Source organism: Thermobia domestica, chromosome 2, assembly GCF_964235325.1.
Source record: "Thermobia domestica chromosome 2, izTheDome1.hap1.1, whole genome shotgun sequence".
Classification (NCBI taxonomy): domain Eukaryota; kingdom Metazoa; phylum Arthropoda; class Insecta; order Zygentoma; family Lepismatidae; genus Thermobia; species Thermobia domestica.
Genome location: NC_137455.1, coordinates 205340264 through 205360700, shown reverse-complemented (window position 1 = coordinate 205360700; position 20437 = coordinate 205340264). Strand labels below are relative to the sequence as shown.

General features: G+C 37.1%; 1 protein-coding gene across 6 annotated transcripts in view; it reads left to right on the top strand.

Annotated features, from left to right (window-relative positions):
• Positions 1-891: 891 nt before the first annotated feature.
• LOC145678367 (uncharacterized) overlaps positions 892-20437 on the top strand; it is a 625560-nt gene continuing 606014 nt past the window's right edge. For 2 of the 6 annotated variants that reach the window (XM_081748431.1, XM_081748429.1), the window contains exons 1-2: positions 892-1053; positions 1141-1219. The gene's annotated coding sequence lies outside the window, so the exon portion shown is untranslated. Of the gene's footprint in view, positions 1054-1125; positions 1220-20437 lie in introns of all 6 variants that reach the window. The other 4 variants (XM_081748430.1, XM_081748426.1, XM_081748428.1 and 1 more) reach the window with 4 other exon arrangements.

Sequence of the window (20437 nt, the reverse complement as noted above, 5' to 3'; positions counted from 1 at the left end):
AACTTCTGCTCTCTTCTTTCATTGTATATTAAATAAGACGGCTCGATATTATTTGATATTATTATTATTATTATTAATAATAATAATAATAATAATAATAATAATAATAATAATCATAATACCAAATTATTTAATGGATGTTATGCATTTGTTCTATGTCGCCATAATCAATGAAAATTAATTACTTAGTGTACGAAGACTTGTTTCGTCCAACACAAGTGTAATGTTTTACTGCAGTGCTATTTGTAAGTAAGCATCTCTTATTTTAGGATGACTTTCAACATCGAAGCGAATGAGAATGCCGACTGATTTTTTTTCTCGATCTTTGTCGAAAACAAAGAATATAACCAGATAAGGGACAGAGGTTAAAAGGAACGTTGAGATAGTGAGGCCAATGCATGCACCTTAGATTTCGATGAATCAGATCTTACTATACTACAAACAAAAACGAGCCTGGAGAATTTTACTCGGAACGCAGACTATTGCAACATACGATATTCTGCAGTTGGTAACTCTGTTGTTGAGAGATGTTTCGGTAGCATTTTCACACTTGTGGCTACTATCAACTCACCCTTTGTCGACCTATAGCAGTATCACTGTGTCGGGGGAGCTAAGATTTTGAGCAAAGGGACCTGTCTGCCAGGTCCTCCCTTGGCTCCGCCACTGGTTTCATCAATCGAATACATAGGCTGAATCTGTCAACTACAATGAATGAATCCATCTTTTACAATTTGTACATGATTTCGTGTGTTTTGAATCCGTCAAAGTTAACTCGGTTTCTTTCAGAGACTCGACTCTTTCGTTCTACTGAAAGAGTCGTTCTTTTGGAAAGGAACGTTCCAGAATTGCCCGTCACTAGTTAATATATATGTTCACTGCTTATCTTTCATTTTGTTGAGGTGCAGACACTGTTACCGAAGATCAGTCACTCGTGGCGCTAGTGTACTTACCAGTAAGTTAACATAACAGTGTGGGATGAAAGTGTGATTCTCAGTTGAACGGTTATAGGACTACTATCGTCATTTCGTAAAGGCAGCAGACCATCTTCTTTGTGTGAGTATACCTATGTTTTTCAGTAATTGTTCAGGAATTACTAATAAGTAAGTAAATTCAATGCATTTAAAGTGATTTTCCTTGTAGATCGTGATTGTGGAGCGACCGATGTCATGTTTGAGGCTTAACAGACTGTTTGTAACTGCAGGGTGAAAAAGGCAGTGTGGTAAGTGTTACCTTCTGCTTTCTGTTACTGTTTGAAGTTAGTGGGGAACACAAATAATTGTATTCTACGTGTTAAAACTGTGTCAAGGCGTTGTTCGAATATCTGTAATACATAAAGCGTTTAACAATACGTTGTGTTAACAATCCTTAGTGAGGTCTTTCCACTTTGTATACATACACACACACACACACACACATACAGAGCTATGGAAAATTAAAGGTAAGGTTCGGCTCTTGGGTCTAGCTAGAACGAGTTGAGCGATTGGAACGAAACTTGCAGAATTCATAGCTCATCAGACAAGAATAAAACTGCGAAAAAAATAAATTTTCAATTTGCAAATACAAAGGGGGGACGAGGGGCAAAACACTAATTACGATTTCATACAGTTCAGAGGATGTCCCTTAGCAAATGATGTCCCAGTGAAGTATTTGAACATTTTGATCTTACCCACCTGGACAACGTTTTTGGAAGAAAGTGTGTCTCCCTCAGTCCCAGTAATTAGATGATTTCCGCGTTTGTGCAGATTGAACTACTACTACTGTTTCCTGAAAATCTTGATAGTTTCTGTTTGTTTTCTCTCTTACATGTATTCCAGATCAGACGACAGGCGTCGTTAGCAGGGAGGTCAGGGGGGCACGTATCCCCAGATTTTAGTCAAATATATTTAAAGAAACTATATTACTTTGTATATTTAACTTTTGTCGGAAAGAGGATTTTGATCTTGATTCATCCGAGCCTCTCCCGAGATTTAAAAAGCTAAGGACGCCAGTGCTGTACTAGAACTCTTTGCATCAATTGTTACTGCCACAGGCCAAACATAGTGATTCTGGAGATTAAACATACATTTCAGATCAGTAGTGCCGGTATAATTCACTGTCTCCCACATGTTTTCCAATTTATTCTTTTATTGTAATGAAACAAATTATCGTGACTCAGTTAGTTGAAAAAAAAAGTGTAATTTTGGAAGAGCATATTGACTTGTGGCTTCCTGGAAGCAGAGGCGGATCCAGGACGGACTTCTGGGGGAGACGGTGGGTTGTAATACTGATACTTAGAGCTACTTTTAAGAGCTCCAAACTCTACGATGGGTTTTATTTATAAATAAAATAAAGTTTCCTCTTCTGGGGGGAGGGCGATCACCCTGATCGCCACCCCGGATGCGCCTCTGCCTAGAAGATTCATTAACGTATTGCTGCTGCTGTTTATATTTTAATCGCAGGGTGTAAGGGAAGTCACGTAGATAAAATTGCATTATTATTATTATTATTATTATTATTATTATTATTATTATTATAAACGAAGGAAAACAAACTTATCTATTGTTCTTATTGTTGTTTTCTTTCCTAAGTTTATAGGTTTTAAACAGGGTGTCTATCGGTCACGAAAGTCATGAAATCAGAAAACGGTCATGAAAGTCAATAAAAGATCGCGAAATTTAGCTTTTGGGTCACGATTTTTTTTAAAAATTTGTACAAATATAAGTATAGACTGAAAAATTTTGTTGTATAAAATGTCAAAATTCCCCACCAAAAATGTCTATGGTCCGCTTTAGACGCTACCAAATCCCAAGCAAAGCACACTTCTATCACATGCGTGAAAATTCGACCCAATTTGCACCTAAATTCGCTCTTGACAATGTTATTAAATTTTGTGGTTTGGGAAAGAAAAGGCCAAGAAAAAGTCACGGAATTTCGTTTTGAAATTTTAGTATACACCTTGTTAAAGTACTTTCTCCGATGTGATTTCCTTCACGAACCACCACCATTAGGCCTCTAGTCATTTTAATTAGGAGTAATCAAAACTACAAAAGGGATACGATTTTTAAAGAAATATCGTCATTGTTCAAATTACTTCAGCACAGACTGTACTGTTCAGAGTAAGTGGCGTAACTAGTTTACTGCCCCCTGCCCCACTCATTTCATCAGCTGCTGCTATCTATCTATCTATCCATATATATCTATAAAACTTTCTCGAACTCGCTTGTGCCCATCCCTACTAGTTTCGGTGAAAACCGAGCCGGTTTTGAAGAAAACCGAAATGTCGGTTTTCCGGGTTTTGGTTTTTATAGAAACTGGTTTCCGTTTTTTTTATAAAAACCGGGTTTACCCATCCCACATATATATACAGTGGCGGATCCAGGATATGATCAAGGGAGGAGCTAAACCATAATTTGCCGTTTTATCCAGTGTAAAGCAGAATTGAAGCCCATTTTATCCAGTGTAAACCTGAGCGTCAAGGGGGTGGCTATAGCCCCTTAGCCCCCCTTTGATTCGCCCTTGTATATATATATATATATATATATATATATATATATATATATATATATAATGTGTATGTATAGGGTAATTCAAAAGTCCCCTGACATAGGGTAACTGTTTATTACCAGTTACAACAAAGTGTAAGAGGGGAAACCTCTAAATGTAATGCTCTCAATCTAAAGCAAAGGATTTTTTTTTTTTTTTTTCAAATCGGGTGAGCCGTTTTGACTGGACACTCTTTATGCAACCAATGTTAAATGAAAATGCAACGTTGCCGTTTACCTGGACCCACAACATAAGTGAATAAAGTCACTGTGTTTTACACTAACGTGTCGATGGCCAGACCCCATTTGAAACATGCCTCCATTCACCATACTCTTACAAAATATATCCTTCCCTCCCCCAACCCCTCTATTAATGGCATGGATAATAACAGTTACCCTATGTTAGGGGACTTTTAAGACACTCTGTACATATAAATCTGAATCAAATTTATCTGAAGATAATTTTTCATTTTATATTTTTAACATAAGTAGGGAGTACAGGCTAGTTTTATAAGTGTCAACTAGGTTTCAAACAGGCCCAACTTTCGTTTTAGTCCCGGGTGGGGGTGGAACCCGAGAGGCGGCGCGGCGCACTAATTGCAATGCATATTATGCAAAACTTTCACTAGGCAACTAGCTAGACAAACATTGCAGTGATGATTGTCCGGGTATCGCCCAGAGGAGATCCAAGAAAGTGGGCGCAGTGCTCACGCGCCCCTCCATGAGAAATAAATTATATAAATTAGTCCCTAATGAAGCGCTTGTTCAAAGGCTGTGGGGAAAAAGAGTTTTACAATTTCTCTCAAAAAGGTGATTATGAGTGTGTTCTCCGCTCATTGCAGATAATGTATGCGTTTCCAGTTCATGATAATCCTGGATTCTCTCGTGTTGAACAACATGGGTTTCCTCAATGTTGCCTCCAGAGGGGCTGAGATAAATACGTATTATGAAACACTGCAGTCCGCATTTTTAGTTAGCGAACCAAATATCGAAAAATGTCTCAAGTTTATTTTTCAGACTTGCACTTCTCCTCAACAATTTCTGGATCCACCCCCGGTATCGGCTGTTGCCAATTAACTGCTAACAGTCATAGCGTACCATTTGAAGTTTCCAAACGTTCTTTTCATAACGAACAGCTTTCCGTATTCTTTTTTTCTTTTCGCCCTTGGGCCCTTTTACTGTTCGCCCTGCTCCACTCGCTCCATTGTAGTTATGCCACTGTTCAGAGTACTTTATGCACTGAGAACTTATTGCCTTATTTAAGTTTTGCAGGAAATGAAAACGTTTCGTTTAATGAGATGTAGAGTGTAAGATTACCAGGGGTAAAAGTGAATGCGAAAAGGTAGGGGGACGGTAGATAGCGGCATGATGTCACGCCCTACATATTTTCCGGAAGTGGAAGGACGAAGTGTCCCGGCGTTCCCCCTCACTTTTACCCAGGGATGAATTCAGGGGGTAGCCCGGGGGGAATGTCCCCCCCGAAGAAAATTCATTCCCCCCCGGAGAAACTCAAAAAATTTCAGTCGCAAAATGTAGAAATTACTTCACCCAATTATTTGCTTTTCTTTCCGTGCACGTGCAGACGAAATCCGATCTCTCAATATACATATAAATGACGCAGACCCATTCTACATAAATATTAAACATGTAACATCTAAGATAGGATACCAAATAGTGAATAAAACTTGTATTTCTTAACGCTATGACCGAGTTTGGCAGAACATGAAATTGTTAACTGTTGAAGAAAGGTTTGTATTTTAGTAGGTACTATACTCTCGCCCTATATTATATATTAGTAGGTACCACTAGCACAGATTGAGATAGGAAAGGACAGATAGAGAAGATATTTCGATTATTCTATATAATCTCTGATGTCAGCAGACTTTAGTTCTTGAAAATGTACAGTTCTTGCATTATCTGAAATAGAGCGCTCAAATCCCATTTCTCGCATCGGAAGTAACAGACGTAATGTGTTTTACGATTGTTAAAGTAAACACACTTTTCTTTAATTAAAAATAAGTCAGTTAAAGGGTGAGATTCAGAGGGCGTCATTTAGAGTTATCAGGGAGGAACAGTTATCCTTCCTGGGTTAGAGATTTATATAGAATTTATCAATATAATAGTAGTATATAAGTGAAAGATTGCTATTGAAGGTGATGAAAATCCTGCTCAATGCCGTGCCATGTGGGAGAGGCAAGCGGGGCGACGGCCCCGGGCGTCGAAGTAAGTGCGATGTGGGCATGTGCACATATATAAAATGAAAGGAAAAAAGTAATGAAAAGTGCTCAAAATCAAGGAAAAGCAGGGTTTACTTTTTAAAATTTTCTTACCTTTCGCGGCTGGTCCGTCGACCTCACTCATATATACGGGGGTGCCTTCGTATACACTCGCACCAAGCACTGATTTTCCACGACACGGCACTAATCCTACTGAAGATTTCGTAAACTAAACTATTGATGTGTATGCAGTGAAGAAATCAAGGCTAATATGCTTGATTTAGAATCAGAAGTGTGAGAAAGAACGATAACTTTTTGTTAAGATATTCCTATGTATGTTTGTTTTAGGACAAAAAATATTTGAGTTAATTAAAATATTTTTAAAAACTTCTACATTAGTAACAAACAGTAACTACTGAATATAGGAAATAATAAAAATAGCTACTGTAAACAGCAGTTAAAGTTTAGTCTAAAATATTTTTGCCAGTCTTTATTTAATGTTTTAGATAAAATTAAAGGATTGTTTTTTTCAATTGTAATCTCACATAGAATATTTATCAGCAATTAATCTCACAAGGTACATTCGCGAAGTGACCTCTCGTGATTCATGTAAAACTGATTTAAATGCAAAGTTCTCCATGGCCTAATGTGTATTGTACTAATTTTAGCAGCCCATATGGGTAATTTGCATATTTATGAGCCTTCATTACCCGGAATTCAATCACACACTACTATAACGCTCGGTCACAAAATTGCTTTTAGTTTCTTTAGATATAACTGAACATGAATGTGGGCATATGGAAAATAAATAGGATCAAGTACTGCTTCTTTGGCACGTGTTATCCACACCGGCCTCCATCTTGGGTCCCCAATATTGAGTTCAACTTTCGGTTTTTCAAATGGGAGTAGATGCATGTGATACATCAAATTCATATAAAATTTTCTCGGAAATTCATTGGTGTAGTGAGTTTTACGGTAGCTTGTACCATTTGCGAGATATTACATGTTAAATCCCTCTAGGCACTTCGCGAATAGACATTATAGAGTAATGTGAGTTACGCTTACGTTTTTGATGTTGACAAATCAAAACAATTTCTAACTGGAAAATACTGTAGGTATAAACAAACTCTCTTCAACATTGGTGTCATAATCTTACAACATTTCTGTGGGTGATTGTTATTACTTCCATGTTATTCTACGAACAAAGAAGTATTGTATTACGAACATTATGCCTAATGTAAATCTAGATAAGACCAGATTTTGGTGAAAATCTACCATATCCTATTTACGTCTGTGTGTCTGTATGTATGTACGTTCAGAAGACATTTCGTCAGCAATGAATCACGTAAAAGATCACATATTCATACGAGGCCCTGTACAACTTTTTAGTGGTTGAATTTGTGAAGTGCCTCACATTTAACATGCAATATCTTGCAAATGGTACAAGCTACCGTAAATCACACTACACCAACGAATTTCCGAGAAAATTTTGTATGAATTTGATGTATCACATGCACCTATTCCCATTTGAAAAACCGAAAGTTGAATCCAATATGACGGCCGGTATGGATAAAACCTGTCAGGGAAGCAGTACTTGATCCAATTTGTTTTGCATATGCCCACATTCATATTCAGTTACATCTAAAGAAACTAAAAGCAACTTTGTGACCAAGCTTATAGTAGTGTATGAATTCCGGATATATGAAGGCCCATAAATATGCAAATTACCCGCATGGGCCGCTAAAATTAGTACAATATACTTTGGGTCGCGGAAAACTTTGCATTTAAATCAATTTTAGACGAATCCCGAGGGGACACTTCGCGAATGTACCTTGTCAATATTAGGTAAGATGTGCATGTGAATGGAATTGTTAAATATGCTGCTTTCTTGCAAAAATACAGGACCCCCCCCGAGGAGTTGACATTCCCCCCGGGTGAAAATGTCTGAATTCAACACTGCTTTTACCCCTGAAAATTACAAGAATTCCTATTTGCTGGGGACAGTTATTATGATTTCCTTTCCATACTGTTTTCCTAATATTTTTCAGATTTTCTTCCGAAATGCTCTGTAATTGCGAATTTCTTTAATGTGCACTTTGATTTCTTTAATTTGCTTCGGCATTATATATTTTACTTTGTTTTTGTGGTGAGGATGAGTGTAGAAAAAATAAAGCGGCGGTAAATTTAATTAGAGTACAGAAAGAATACACCGATGTTACAAAATACTGTAATTAAGATGGGCAGTACATTAAAGAATATTTTCCTTCGTCTGTTTGTTTATGCTGTAGATCCACGTATCATATAGATTCTCCTAGTAACGGGACGCTGAACTCAAATCCAATTCAAGGGGATGGAGTTAACATTTTCATATTAGCGTTATTTTATCTTTTGATTATGAAGTATGCAACAAGGTATGTACACGTTGATTTTCGGGTTATTCAGTCCGAGAAGTAGCTAGCAAGTCTACGATGTATTTTATACTTCTCTGCGTGTTATATTATTTAATGTTGCTCTAATTCGAAGTAGTCAAACAACAAATACTGTACATTTACAGGGTGAAATTAGTAGCTCAGTGGTCGTCAGTGGTAGAGCGCTTACCTCTGGTGCGTGGGGTCCCTGGTTCGATCCCCGGTCAGGTAATTTTGTGGAGGACAATATTGTGTATCTGGGTTTTCTCGGGGTACTCCCGCGTTCTCATTCCACCAATTCTTGCGTTATAGTTTACTTGTTTTGGCATTTATTCCGAAGTTGGACGTCCGCTTTCGCCACGTTTTTTCGCTGTCATTTCGTTTCCACATTTTCTGCAATTTGTTATTAGGTTCATTAATGCGCATTAGTTCATTTGTTCATTTAGGTTCTTCACAAACTTTTAAAAGATTTTGCTCGTTAGCGACATATTGATTCACAAATGTTAAAACTGTTAGTTCACAGCCATTGTACATCCGCCATGTTGATGACATAAATGCTCGTTATTTTCCCACAGTGCAACTGATCGGTTACTTTGCACCAAGTAGTTCCCTCCACTCGCCGCATAGTCCCATGTTTATAACCGCTTATATATAACAAATAAACATATTTTTTGAGACCCTTATATATTATCAATACACAAACGATCAAATTATCCGTATCTTCCCTGTAAATTTTCAAAATTTTGCTGGAAACGGACGTCCAACTTTGGAGCTTGACCCCTTGCTTTAATCATATCTCTCTCATACTCAAGGGCATAAACGTGGGACGTTAAACTGAAATATTTTTTCATAGGGCCTACGTTTACTAGTCCTATACGACTAATTCTTTCAACTATCATAAGCAAAAATTAGTCAACAGTATGAAAGATGGTTTTATTCAGTACCCAAGAAAGTTTTGTCAGATATTGATCCTCGAAATTGAAGTCTATAACGTAAACTTTTATTTTTTTCTCCTTATGCAACATCGACGTCACGAGGAACGTGTCCTGCTATTAATGTGGAGTCCAAACCCCAACCGGACTTTAGCTATGCAAAGTCATCTCTCACAGTATGGGTCGGTCCCCATTGCACACTATTTCGCCTAGACGAGAACTGGATTCGACAAGTAAGTCACGGTGTCAACATTATATGACATGGCATGACATGACACATTGAGAACATCACAATGGTCCCGTTAATGATTGGATAATTTTAAATGACTTATTCCTTAAACTTAAATTCGCAGTAGGGGTAATTTTTAATATTCGATGAAGGCATACTCATTGTTTCGGGATGGGCAACAGAAATAGGTGTGTCGCTGCCATCTTGAATTCGGCATAGCGAACGTTCAGCTCGACGAGCAGAGTCTTCCTGACCAGGTGTTTATCATCTGCAGTTATCACTTTCGGTTCGAAAGTTGAAGGTAAAATCTTATCAAAAGAAACACATGAAGACCTCTAACATCATACCTCACGCTTGTATCAAGAATTAGAATTAATCTCAAACGATAAAGTTACCCAATGTTGTGAGACACGTCTTTGTTCACGTGCATATTCACCTTTGGTGACGCGTTTGCTTCCTATGTACGCACTTCAGCGTCCCCCGCTACTGCGCTCCTGCAGCGACTCTTGTTAGATACAACTCTTCCTAGTAGTAGGCATCTAGCACAAGTTTTTTTGTTTTCTACAGAGTAGTTTTAATAGTATACCTCTGAACGCATATTTATACCCAATACAGTAAATCATCCTAAGGTGGGTCTGCACCCAGTCATGTAGCTCCTAAGAGCTGCGGTAGCTCTTGTAGAGCGTTCATCTCTGATGCGTGTGGTCTCTGCTTCTATCCCCGCTCATGCCAAATGAACTTTGTGATGGACAAGCGCAGTGGTCGATTTTCTCGGGGTTTTCCCCTTTCTTCCCACTTTCTTCATTCCACTATTTCATTCATTCCTCATCATCACCGTCTCCTTCAGCCTACACGTAATAATCGTGGGACGTAAAACAAAGATTTCATGTAACTCCTCCTTTAAGGTACACTTTCTAAGATACTAAGAGTGAATTTCCTGATCAAAGAAGCGAGTAGGCAATGGTTTAAATTATGCGGACCTAAAATAGGACAGCACGTATGTTATTGCTCTAAGCAAACTGCGCATGTGTGAGAAGAAAAATACCGTGTAGCAACACGTAATCAGGATGCCAAACTGCGTTCATGTATACTCGTATATGCATTGCCTGTAATTACCATCCCCTCATCTGTGGTACTCCAGCAATTCAAATCTTCAAATCGTTCAGTTTAACGTGCTACGATTATGCCCTTTAGGCTAAGGGGAACGGATGATTAGAGCAAGTGAATGGCGATGGAAGAATTGGTGGAGTGAAATTTTGGTAGGGAATGAAAGTACTCCGAGAAAACTCACGGACGCGATGTTGTTCACCACAAGCTTACTTGGTCGGGGATTAAACTCTGGACCCCCGCAACCAGAGATAAGTACTCTACCCCTGAGCCACCGTCCCGCCCTCCTTGTTTAAAGAACGCTTGCTTAAGAAAGTGTGATACAACTATAAAATTCTCCTTAGTGAAATATTATTGGAAACGCTACAAGTGTACTGCGGAAAGGCATCGCAGCAATACACCTTCTCCCTTCCCCAACCAGAGAGCAATTGTCATATTTGTCCACCCCTATTAACTACAGCAGTGCAAGTATTAAAACTCGACGTATTTTCAGTTGGAGTAAATTTCCAATCTGACTGATGTTAACTACAAACAGTGTTTGTCATTCTACTAAAAGTGAACATAATAAAAGGCAATGTTTCGTGAAAACTGGGTAGTTTTAGAAAGCTGCTTCCATGTGATGGGGTAAAATCACCTTCTTCCTTCAGACTAATTTCTGCCTAAAATGAGTAATTTTCTAATGTCAAATAAGGCACATGATATCTTTCATAAAAATGAACGAAACTACTAAGAGATTTTAGCGAAACCAGCATTTTTAAATCGAGGATTTTTAAAGAAAAATAGAGGAGATACGGGCTGTGATCTAAATATGGGCTAGGTGACGTTTTAGACTTCTGTATGCTTGTGTAGTACTACCACCTAGTGACAAATGTTTGAAAGCATTATTCAAAGACGAAGGTGGTGGCGTGATTCAGTTGGCGACGAACAGTTGGGTCTGGTTGATCAAGTTATCTGTTTTGCCTGTGTACAATCGTGGGAAAGTTTTATCAAGTATGTGTTTTGTATTATTTTTGACCATGAGAAAACCTAGTTAGAAAAATTGTAACAGGTGGGTTGTATTGTGCAGGGATAGCACTTCTAGTTAGTAGAAATCAAAAGGTAAATAATATTGTCTATGAATACTGTTGCGTTACAAAGAAAATCTACAAATGGTCTAAATACAGGCTACCTTGCTAGGTCTAAATATATGCTAGTAGCCCATATTTGGATCAGAATTGTAAAATTCTCAAAACGTATGTCTTTTGGTTTAGCATGCCAAGATCGAAACCAAAGTACATTCCAAAAGGAAAAAGAAAGATGTGGAAGCAAGAGGACATGGCGAGTGCTATTTGCGCCGTAAGAGAAAACTGCATGGGGACGCTGAAAGCAGCAAAGACTTTTAATGTGCCACGTACAACTCTGCAAACATTAAGCACGAAGCACAATCTGACTCCCATTCAAGCAGCAACGACAAAGCTTGAAAGAAAACCGATATTGGGGGCGAGCTTGGAAAGCAATTGGTAGAATAGCTACTCCTCATGGAGCAAAACTTCTTTGGATACACCAGGAGCGACTTGCAACGTATGGCGTATCAACTAGCATCACGAAATGGTCTTCAACATCCATTTAGGGACACAGAGGCTGGAAGATCGTGATTTGATCTTTTCCTTCGTCGGCACAAAAACGTTATTGCGCTTCGTAGAACATGTGGAACGTCTTTTGCTCGCGCTTTTAGTTTCAACAAGGAAATGTTCAGCAGTTTTTTCGTCTGCTCGAAGATCCTTACGAAAAATACAAATATCCTGCGGAAAATGTCTACAATGTGGATGAGACGGCCCTTACAATTGTTCAAAGCAAATTCCCGTCTATAACTGGAAGGAAAGGTAGGAGACAAATAGCACCTCTAGCTTCTGCAGAGAAAAGTACAATAATCACAATTATTGTCTATATGAGTGTCGCTGGACAATTTGTACCTCCCAAGGTAATATATCCGCAAACGAACATGAGTAGTCAGTTAATGAAAGGAAGTCCTCCAGAGTCCGTTGGCGTAGCGCATGCTAGTGGGTGGGTACAAGCCAATTTATTCACCAAGTAGTTTTCTCATTTTGTTCTGAAAGTTCGCCCGACTGAAGAATGGCCGGTTCTGCTGATTCTTGATGAACACTATAGTCACGTTCGAAATATTGACGTCATTGAGATGCCGCGTAATCATCACGTTACCATAATTTCATTGCCACCACACACAACTCACAAATTTTAGCCACTAGACAAGACATTTATGGGTACCCTAATGGTTATTATACTGAAGAATTAAGGCAATGTTATCGTCATTCGCAACGACCAATTACACCTTATGACATCATGGAGATATTTGGAAGAGCATACCTTAAAGTCCAAACTGGGGAAATAGCTGTAAACGGTTTTAAGTCCACAGGAATTTTCCCACTGAATCCAAATATTTTTAGTGTTGCAGATTTCATAACTTCTGAAATTAAAGCACAAAAACATGCAACCCAACCCTTAAACCTACTGCGGCCCAAGATCCGAGCCAAAACAACAATGCCCCAGATCCTATCCCTTCTACATCATCGTTTGAAGAATTTCCCTACCTTACATCTTGATATATTCACAACACAGTACCTGGTACTTCAAATCTAGTAAGTCCATTTCATATTTCAATAGTTCGTATAATTAAGAAAAGGCTCATCAATCGAGGTAGAAAACCAACACGCGCTACTGTTATAACGGGTACTCCTCACAAAGAAACAGTTCTTAATTCCTTACAAACGTCCCGTAAATGCAAGAAGGCATTATCGTTGACTACCGTTGACCACAAATCTGCAAATGTAAAAAGGACATTATTTGGACAGAAAAGAAGACAAGGAGCTCTGGAACTTGCAAGACGAGAATCAGATCCAGAAGAATGTAGGATGGTGATTTCTGATTTAGATCTTTCTGATGATGAAGATATTAACTTAGATATGATTATTGGACACGAAAAGCCTTGGAAATTGAAATGAAGTATACAATGACGAAGATGCAAATTCTATATTCTGCGATAGGAAATTCTCTGAAGATACACAAGGGGAGCTATGGGTTAGATGTATCATGTGTTCAATGTGGGAACATAACGAATGTGCTGGTGCGGAAAAGGAAGACTATATCTGTGACTTTTGTAAATAGACAGTCATCACCTCTACATTATTCTTTAACCTTATTTTGTACCTTCAAACATTTTTCTTAGTTCTTTTTTGCAAATTTCGAAGATAGTCCATATTTAGACCATACTTTCAAAACTTAACATTATGGTCTCTCTCAGAAAACTGTTTATTATTGTTAGTCATGCAATTTTCAGCTGTATTTGTAACTCTGTTATAAAGTAAAGATCTCTCAACATATTTGGAGTTATTTCGCACGTCCTTAGAACGTTTTATTGATATTCGAAAAATAAAAATGGTAGCCCGTATTTGGGCCTTCTTCTCTAATAGTTCTCTCATTATTAACCGATTTACTTCAAGCATTGAGAATGATTCGGAAGCTTCAAGGAAATGCATCATCTACTGCACCCTACTTTTTTAATTCCTTTCTTTTAGGACGGCTACTGTAGAACATTGTTGGCGGATTGATAAATACACTCCTTGATAATTGACTGTTACATCTCCAGTTGGAAAGTCTCGTAGAACATAGATTTATCTCGTGGTATTCACGATAGAGATGCAAAGGCAACGGTTTTACCATGGGGAGACCCATCGGCTACTCCAAATAATTGCTGCCCCCCCCCCCCCAATGACCAGCTTTTAAAACATCATCGTAAAATTACCTTGCTTCAGTCATTTAGAAATAACATAGTTTGCATATAATTAATAATTTACAGCGAAATTGTATGGAAAAATAGTATTTTACCATGGCAATCGAAAAAAAGTATGGTATACATTTTTGTGACAGCAGATTACACAATTTACTGCAATTTATATTTGACACTTTGAAGACAAACATTTTAACACGGTACTATAAATACTACCATAAACAATCGTACTAAACTGAAATTTAAGTACATTATATTTTTATATACTATAACTAGTATTTTAAAAAACATATTTTATCAAATGGAAAATTAGGGAAAAACTTTTTTATTCACTTTTTCAGTTTGGATTTCATTCGCTTGTTTTTCAATGCTACCTGGTATAAAACAGGAAGTAGCTGTTAATTGAATAATTATATTTTTTAAGTCATGCATAATAAATAAATATTTTTGTCAGGAAATCTTAAAGAAATTTCAAAGAAAATCAATCTTATGTAGATAGCTTTTATATTGTCCGCAGCAAAAAACCTGCAACATGAACATCTAAGTTTATTGTGAAACGATGAAGTCTTTTATTCCAAACTAAGTGTGCATGATGGACTCCGAGGTTTCTCCTGGCGTGTTTCGTGCCACTTAGAGGTTATGTTGATTCCCTGCGCTGTTCGGCATAGTTTCATAAAACGCTTACATGCTCATGTTGCAGTTTTTTTTCTGCGGACTGTACAAGTGATTAAATTTAAATAGTTATGCATAAAGGTATAATGTTTAGTCCGGGGCAGTAATTCTTGGTTCAACATAATAAAAACTACCTGGACTGTAATTTATGGAAAAAGCAAAAGTAAATAAATAAAGAAATAATAAGAATACGCTAAAAAAAATGTTTTTAGTTTTTCGACGGAAGGGAACCGAAGTTTTCCGGTTTTTCAAGCCTCAAAAGCACTAGCTGCAACACATTTGTTTTGCTTGTTTTATGCATTGTACCTGCCCCCCTTCCTTCACAAACGACAGGGTCCTCCTACTTACACCTGTTGGGTACACCCCTGTGCAAAGGCTAAATAAATAAAAAGACGCCTTTTTTTGAAAAGTTCTTTTACAGCTTTTTTGTGTAAAATTTTGTGTTTTATTTTAGAACATTTTGATTTTTGGTGGAGGATAATAATATATCTGTTACATAATTATTTTCCCATTATACGAAAAGACATTTAGGCCTAATTGCTGTTTTCTGATAAAAAGAGAAGAAGTTCAAATATAAAACAAAATCGGCCACTGGATAGGAAAGAAAAAACGACAAATCAGTGGGGAAAGTGGGTTTTCTAGTTTTAACTAAACGTTTGTAGAGATATTAGAATAACGTTGAAGACAAAATTGTTTTAGTAAAACGTTTAATAGTGACAACAATAATTGTTCTCAAAATGTAGTAATTTCGTTGGCAATTTATACATAAACTTATACTTCAGTTAGTAACAATTTAGGAGCTAAATGCATTTTATGGAGGAGACTAGCTTTCGGCTAGCTGGAGACTCCGCCTTCCGGACCCCACCTTTATAATCTCTAACATTAACGGATTTTGAGACATGGCTATCTTATTATAACAATTGTAACTCTCACTCTTTTTTCTTCTCTGCTAAGGACATATTAAAAAAAATGCCGTAACACTTCTTTAATTAGAATGTCTCCGCTTGTAAGGGATTTCGAGATATAACCATCTATTTTAAGAATTACAACCCCACCCACTTTTATTTTGGCCTTTTCACTTTTCTTCTAAAGGGAACTTCTAATACGCTCAAGCACGTCTTTCATTATTCCAAATACAAAATTCCATGTCTCTATAGTGAATTTCGAGATATGGCCATCTTATTTTAACCGTTTCAATCCCCACAGCTTTTGTCTACCTGTCTTTTTTCTTACTTTCTAGGATAAATACAAAAACGCTTAAGCACGTATTTAATTATTTTAAATGAAAATTCTTCATACCGAATTTCATGTCTCTAACCTTAATGAATTTCGAGATACGACCATCCGATTATAACAATTGTAATCCACAGTTTTTCTTCCCCCTTCCGTTCTAGGGCAAATATAAAAAAGCAAAAAACGCTAAAACATGTGTCTATTTTAAATGAAATGTCCTACCAAATTTTGTCACTAACCTTCGGAGATTTCAACTTGTGTCCATATTTTAAGATAATGATTGTCACATGTCTTTTCCTTCCTTTCCCATTGAATTTTCAGAAAATCTTTTTCTAGTTGGACCTTGCATCATAAATCTTACGTGCTGTCAAAATTTCAAGTTTCTAGCTTAAAGCGATTTGATCTGGGCGTTTATCAATCGTTCAGTCAGTCAGAACTTCTATACATAGAGGCTAGCCTTCAACTACCTGGGGACTTTACTTCCAAACTCCCACATTTTCTCGGCCTACATCTTCGTACTTCTCGTGCCCTTAACATGTCTAATAATAAGGGCATATTACTATAATTGCAACTACCACTCTGTTTTTTCTTCTTCTTTAGCCTGGCCGGCATAACTGTGGGACGTAAAACTCACTCTTTTCTTCTTGCCTTTTTTCCTCCGTTTTAAGGGAAATCTAAAATGTGGATTTTATCATTCTGTGAAGCAACTTCGAACTCACAACTTAGCTGAATGCCATGTGTAAAGAAACAGTCAATAGATGATTTGTTTATGCCATAATATCCCGTGTCGTTTTCTCTCTTAACAAGAATCTGAAATTATAATAGGAGGAAGTATTCAAAACAAGATTGTTTCGTTTTACCCAATTAAAAGAAATAAAAGAAAATAGAACTTTTGATTTCTGGTAACTTTCTGTCAATAGATAAAAATCAGAACTTTTGCATTGCAAACCTTCCGTCCAGGTGTGGATTCTCAGGTACGGTAGATCACTAAGAAAGACAAACATCCAGCTGGAAAGCCTTTAATATCCTAATCAATAAAACCCATCAAGGAATTTACTCTTCCGATTTGTTATTCAACTCATACAGCTATTTTGAGGCTGTGCGAAGTCTGAAACGTTAATGAGTATTCAAAAACTCGTAAATTCATTGCGGTATTTGTTCTACAAGAAACAAATAATTTGTATTTTGGTGTTTGGTTTATTAGGTAATCAACTACCAGGTAATGATTTAGAATAAAGCGAGCACTTGGACAACCCATTGATCACTGATAAAAGATTATAGGCAGGTCATATCCAGGAAAAAAGTGAAAGATTTACCTAAAAAGTGTTAGAACATAATATTAAACAAACTTATATATGATTTGAAATTGGTTCCCAACATTTTTTGACTAACGATGCACTTTACTGAACATTCACAATATATGTGACGCACTTCCTTTGGCACACGGGGGCCCTGGATCAATCCCAGCTCTTACCAAGTGGATGTTGCAGTGAACAAACACCATATGCGTGGGTTTTCTCGGGTTTCCCCTTCTCCCATTTTCGTCATTCTAGCATTATTATTCATCTCATCATCATCGTCTTCTTTAGCCTCGGTGCATAATCCTGCGGCGTTAAGTCCAAAAATATACTGACTCATGCTTGGTTTACTATTCATGGGGAAGCAACAAGGGCGCCGATCCTGGGGGGCCCTGCGCCCCTTCCCAAAGCTCATGTGAGCCCTCTATTGTATTTACCAATATACAATATTTGGAATAATTTGAGTGCAGTTTATCTTACAATCTTCATATATATATATATATATATATATATATATATATATATATATATATATATATATATATATATATACACCTTCTGCATCTGAATCCCCCCCCCCAAATTTACAGAGAAATCGGCGTCCTTGGGACGCGGTGTGTCAATGGTAGAGTTCTTTCCTCTGGTGCATGGTGTCCGCGGTTCGAGCTCCGGCCAAGTAAGATTGTGGTGGACAACATCATGTTCGTGGGTTTTCTCGGAGTAGTTACGTTTCCTCCCATGTTTTCATTTCACCAATTATTCCATCATTCACTCACCTTAATCAACCGTCTTCCTTACCCTAATACACTGAGAAAAAAAATTGTAGGTGGCGTACTTAAAACGATAGGTTACATGCATAATTCCTGTAGTTTTTGGACTTAACGTACATCAGACGTATAACTGAAAACGCATGTTTTATAATACTTTCTGTATAACTGTTCCATCTATACGTACTTTCCGTATGAAACAATGTAGGCGGTCAGGATCTCAAATACAAATGGACGTATATAACATATAGCTGACAAAGGTAACATAAGTATATGCATGTGATATACGGAAAACTGTTAGATGTCAGACATCCTGCAACGGCATGATGTAACATCTAAGGGCAGTGCCTATCTAGCATACGGATAACGTATGCTCCGTACTGATTTCTATAGTAAGCAAGAGGATACCGTATATTTGTAGAATATACCGCTGTCCGGAGAACGGATTTTTCTCTGTGTAGGTGTAATCGTGGGACCTTAAACTGAAAGAGTTAATTTAATCTCGTGTGGTATTAATATGTTAATAATAATAATAATAATAATAATAATAATAATAATAAATTATAGTAGTGAAAAACTGAGAGTTTCGAGGAAGTAGTGATTCTGTGTATTACTGAGGATTATTACTACCCCTGGAGGCGTTGATTGGTATACTCTTTCAAAATTGATTTTAATCTATGGAAGTGAAGAATGCATCAGTGTGTCGCAAGCATATTTGCGGATCCCAAACGTTTCAGCATATCCTCTGATTTGTCGATACAGATGCGATATCACAAGACATGATATACATATAGCACAAAATAAACGAAAATTATTGTCGGCTCGGGTAGTCAAGTGGTCTAGCGTAATATGCTATTAACAAAAATGTTTTTGGCGAGGGTTCGAATCCTGCCTACGGACAGTTTTTTTTTACTACTTTTAAAAATGTTTATAACACTTCTTTCGTTAAAATAAGATTAAAAATAATATTCAAAAAGTGATTTAACGATCATTGTTTTAAAATTTTCATTAAACTTCTTTCATTAAAATAAGTTTGCTCTTGTACTATATAGATCCACAGCAAATGTAGTAGTAGTTGTAGTAGTAGGAACGGGTTAGAAGTCCCGCAGGGGTTGTTTGGATTATGTTCTCGACATTAAATTGGCAAGAATGCTGAAACGTTTGGGATCTGCAAAAATGCGTGTCGCAACACAACAGTTGCGAAACATTGACTTAAAATGCAGTTTTATCCAGTGTGCAGTTGGCTGCTGGGATTTGTCGTATACAGACGCATAGTACATAGTGCTGAATCTCAGAATTAATATATTCGTAACTAGGGTTAGGCCTAAATAATAGGCTTATAAACAAGTTGATATAAATTGAAAATTATTACAGGTAATTGTTATTTAAGGTTTACTTATACCTTCTTGCATAAATATGTCAGTAAAGCGTGTAAATACACTGAAATTTGATTTTGGAAAAGTTGATCAAAGGCCAAGTTCAATTAGTATACATGATTGGTTATATAGTAAATTTCATTTTCCTGTAGATGAGGTTTTGAGTATTGAGGTTGATGTATATAGAAAATGCATATATGTTAAGCTAAAATCGTGTTCCTTATGTGAAAGAGTGATAAATGAATCAAACGGAATATGTACCTTTGTTGATGATCAAGGTGAACATGAAATAAAGGTTACATGGGCAGATTCTCAGATTGTGACAGTGAGATTACATGTAGTACCAATGGAACTATCACATGATGCAATTCAAAATGTTATGAGTAGCTATGGAAAAGTGTACAGTATTAAAGATGAATTGTTTTCTCCCGAGCATGTTTATCCAATCCGGACAGGAACAAAATTAATAAGAGTAGAATTGAAGAAAGATGTCCCATCACTTGTTTACATTAACAAACAAAAGTACTGGGTAACATACCCAGGACAACAAAAAACTTGCATTAGGTGCAACTCAACCTTGCACTTAAATTCTGAATGTCCTCAGAGGATTAGGCCAAAAAATGTAGTAGAAAAATTGAGCTATTCTGAGAAACTGAGTACCGGTAATTTTTTGACAGTACAAAGGACTCAACCTAATAATACCGTACCACAATTTTCAAGTTTTAGTATTCCCACAGCTTTGAATGGTAGTGGCCAGGAATCAGTGGATTGTGACATGAACATTGATATTACTTCAGAAATAACAAAAAGTGATAATAGAGAACAACTTAAGATAATAGTTGAAGAGGATTTCCCTCCTCTCCCTTCAAAAGCAAGCAACGAAAATGAAAATGA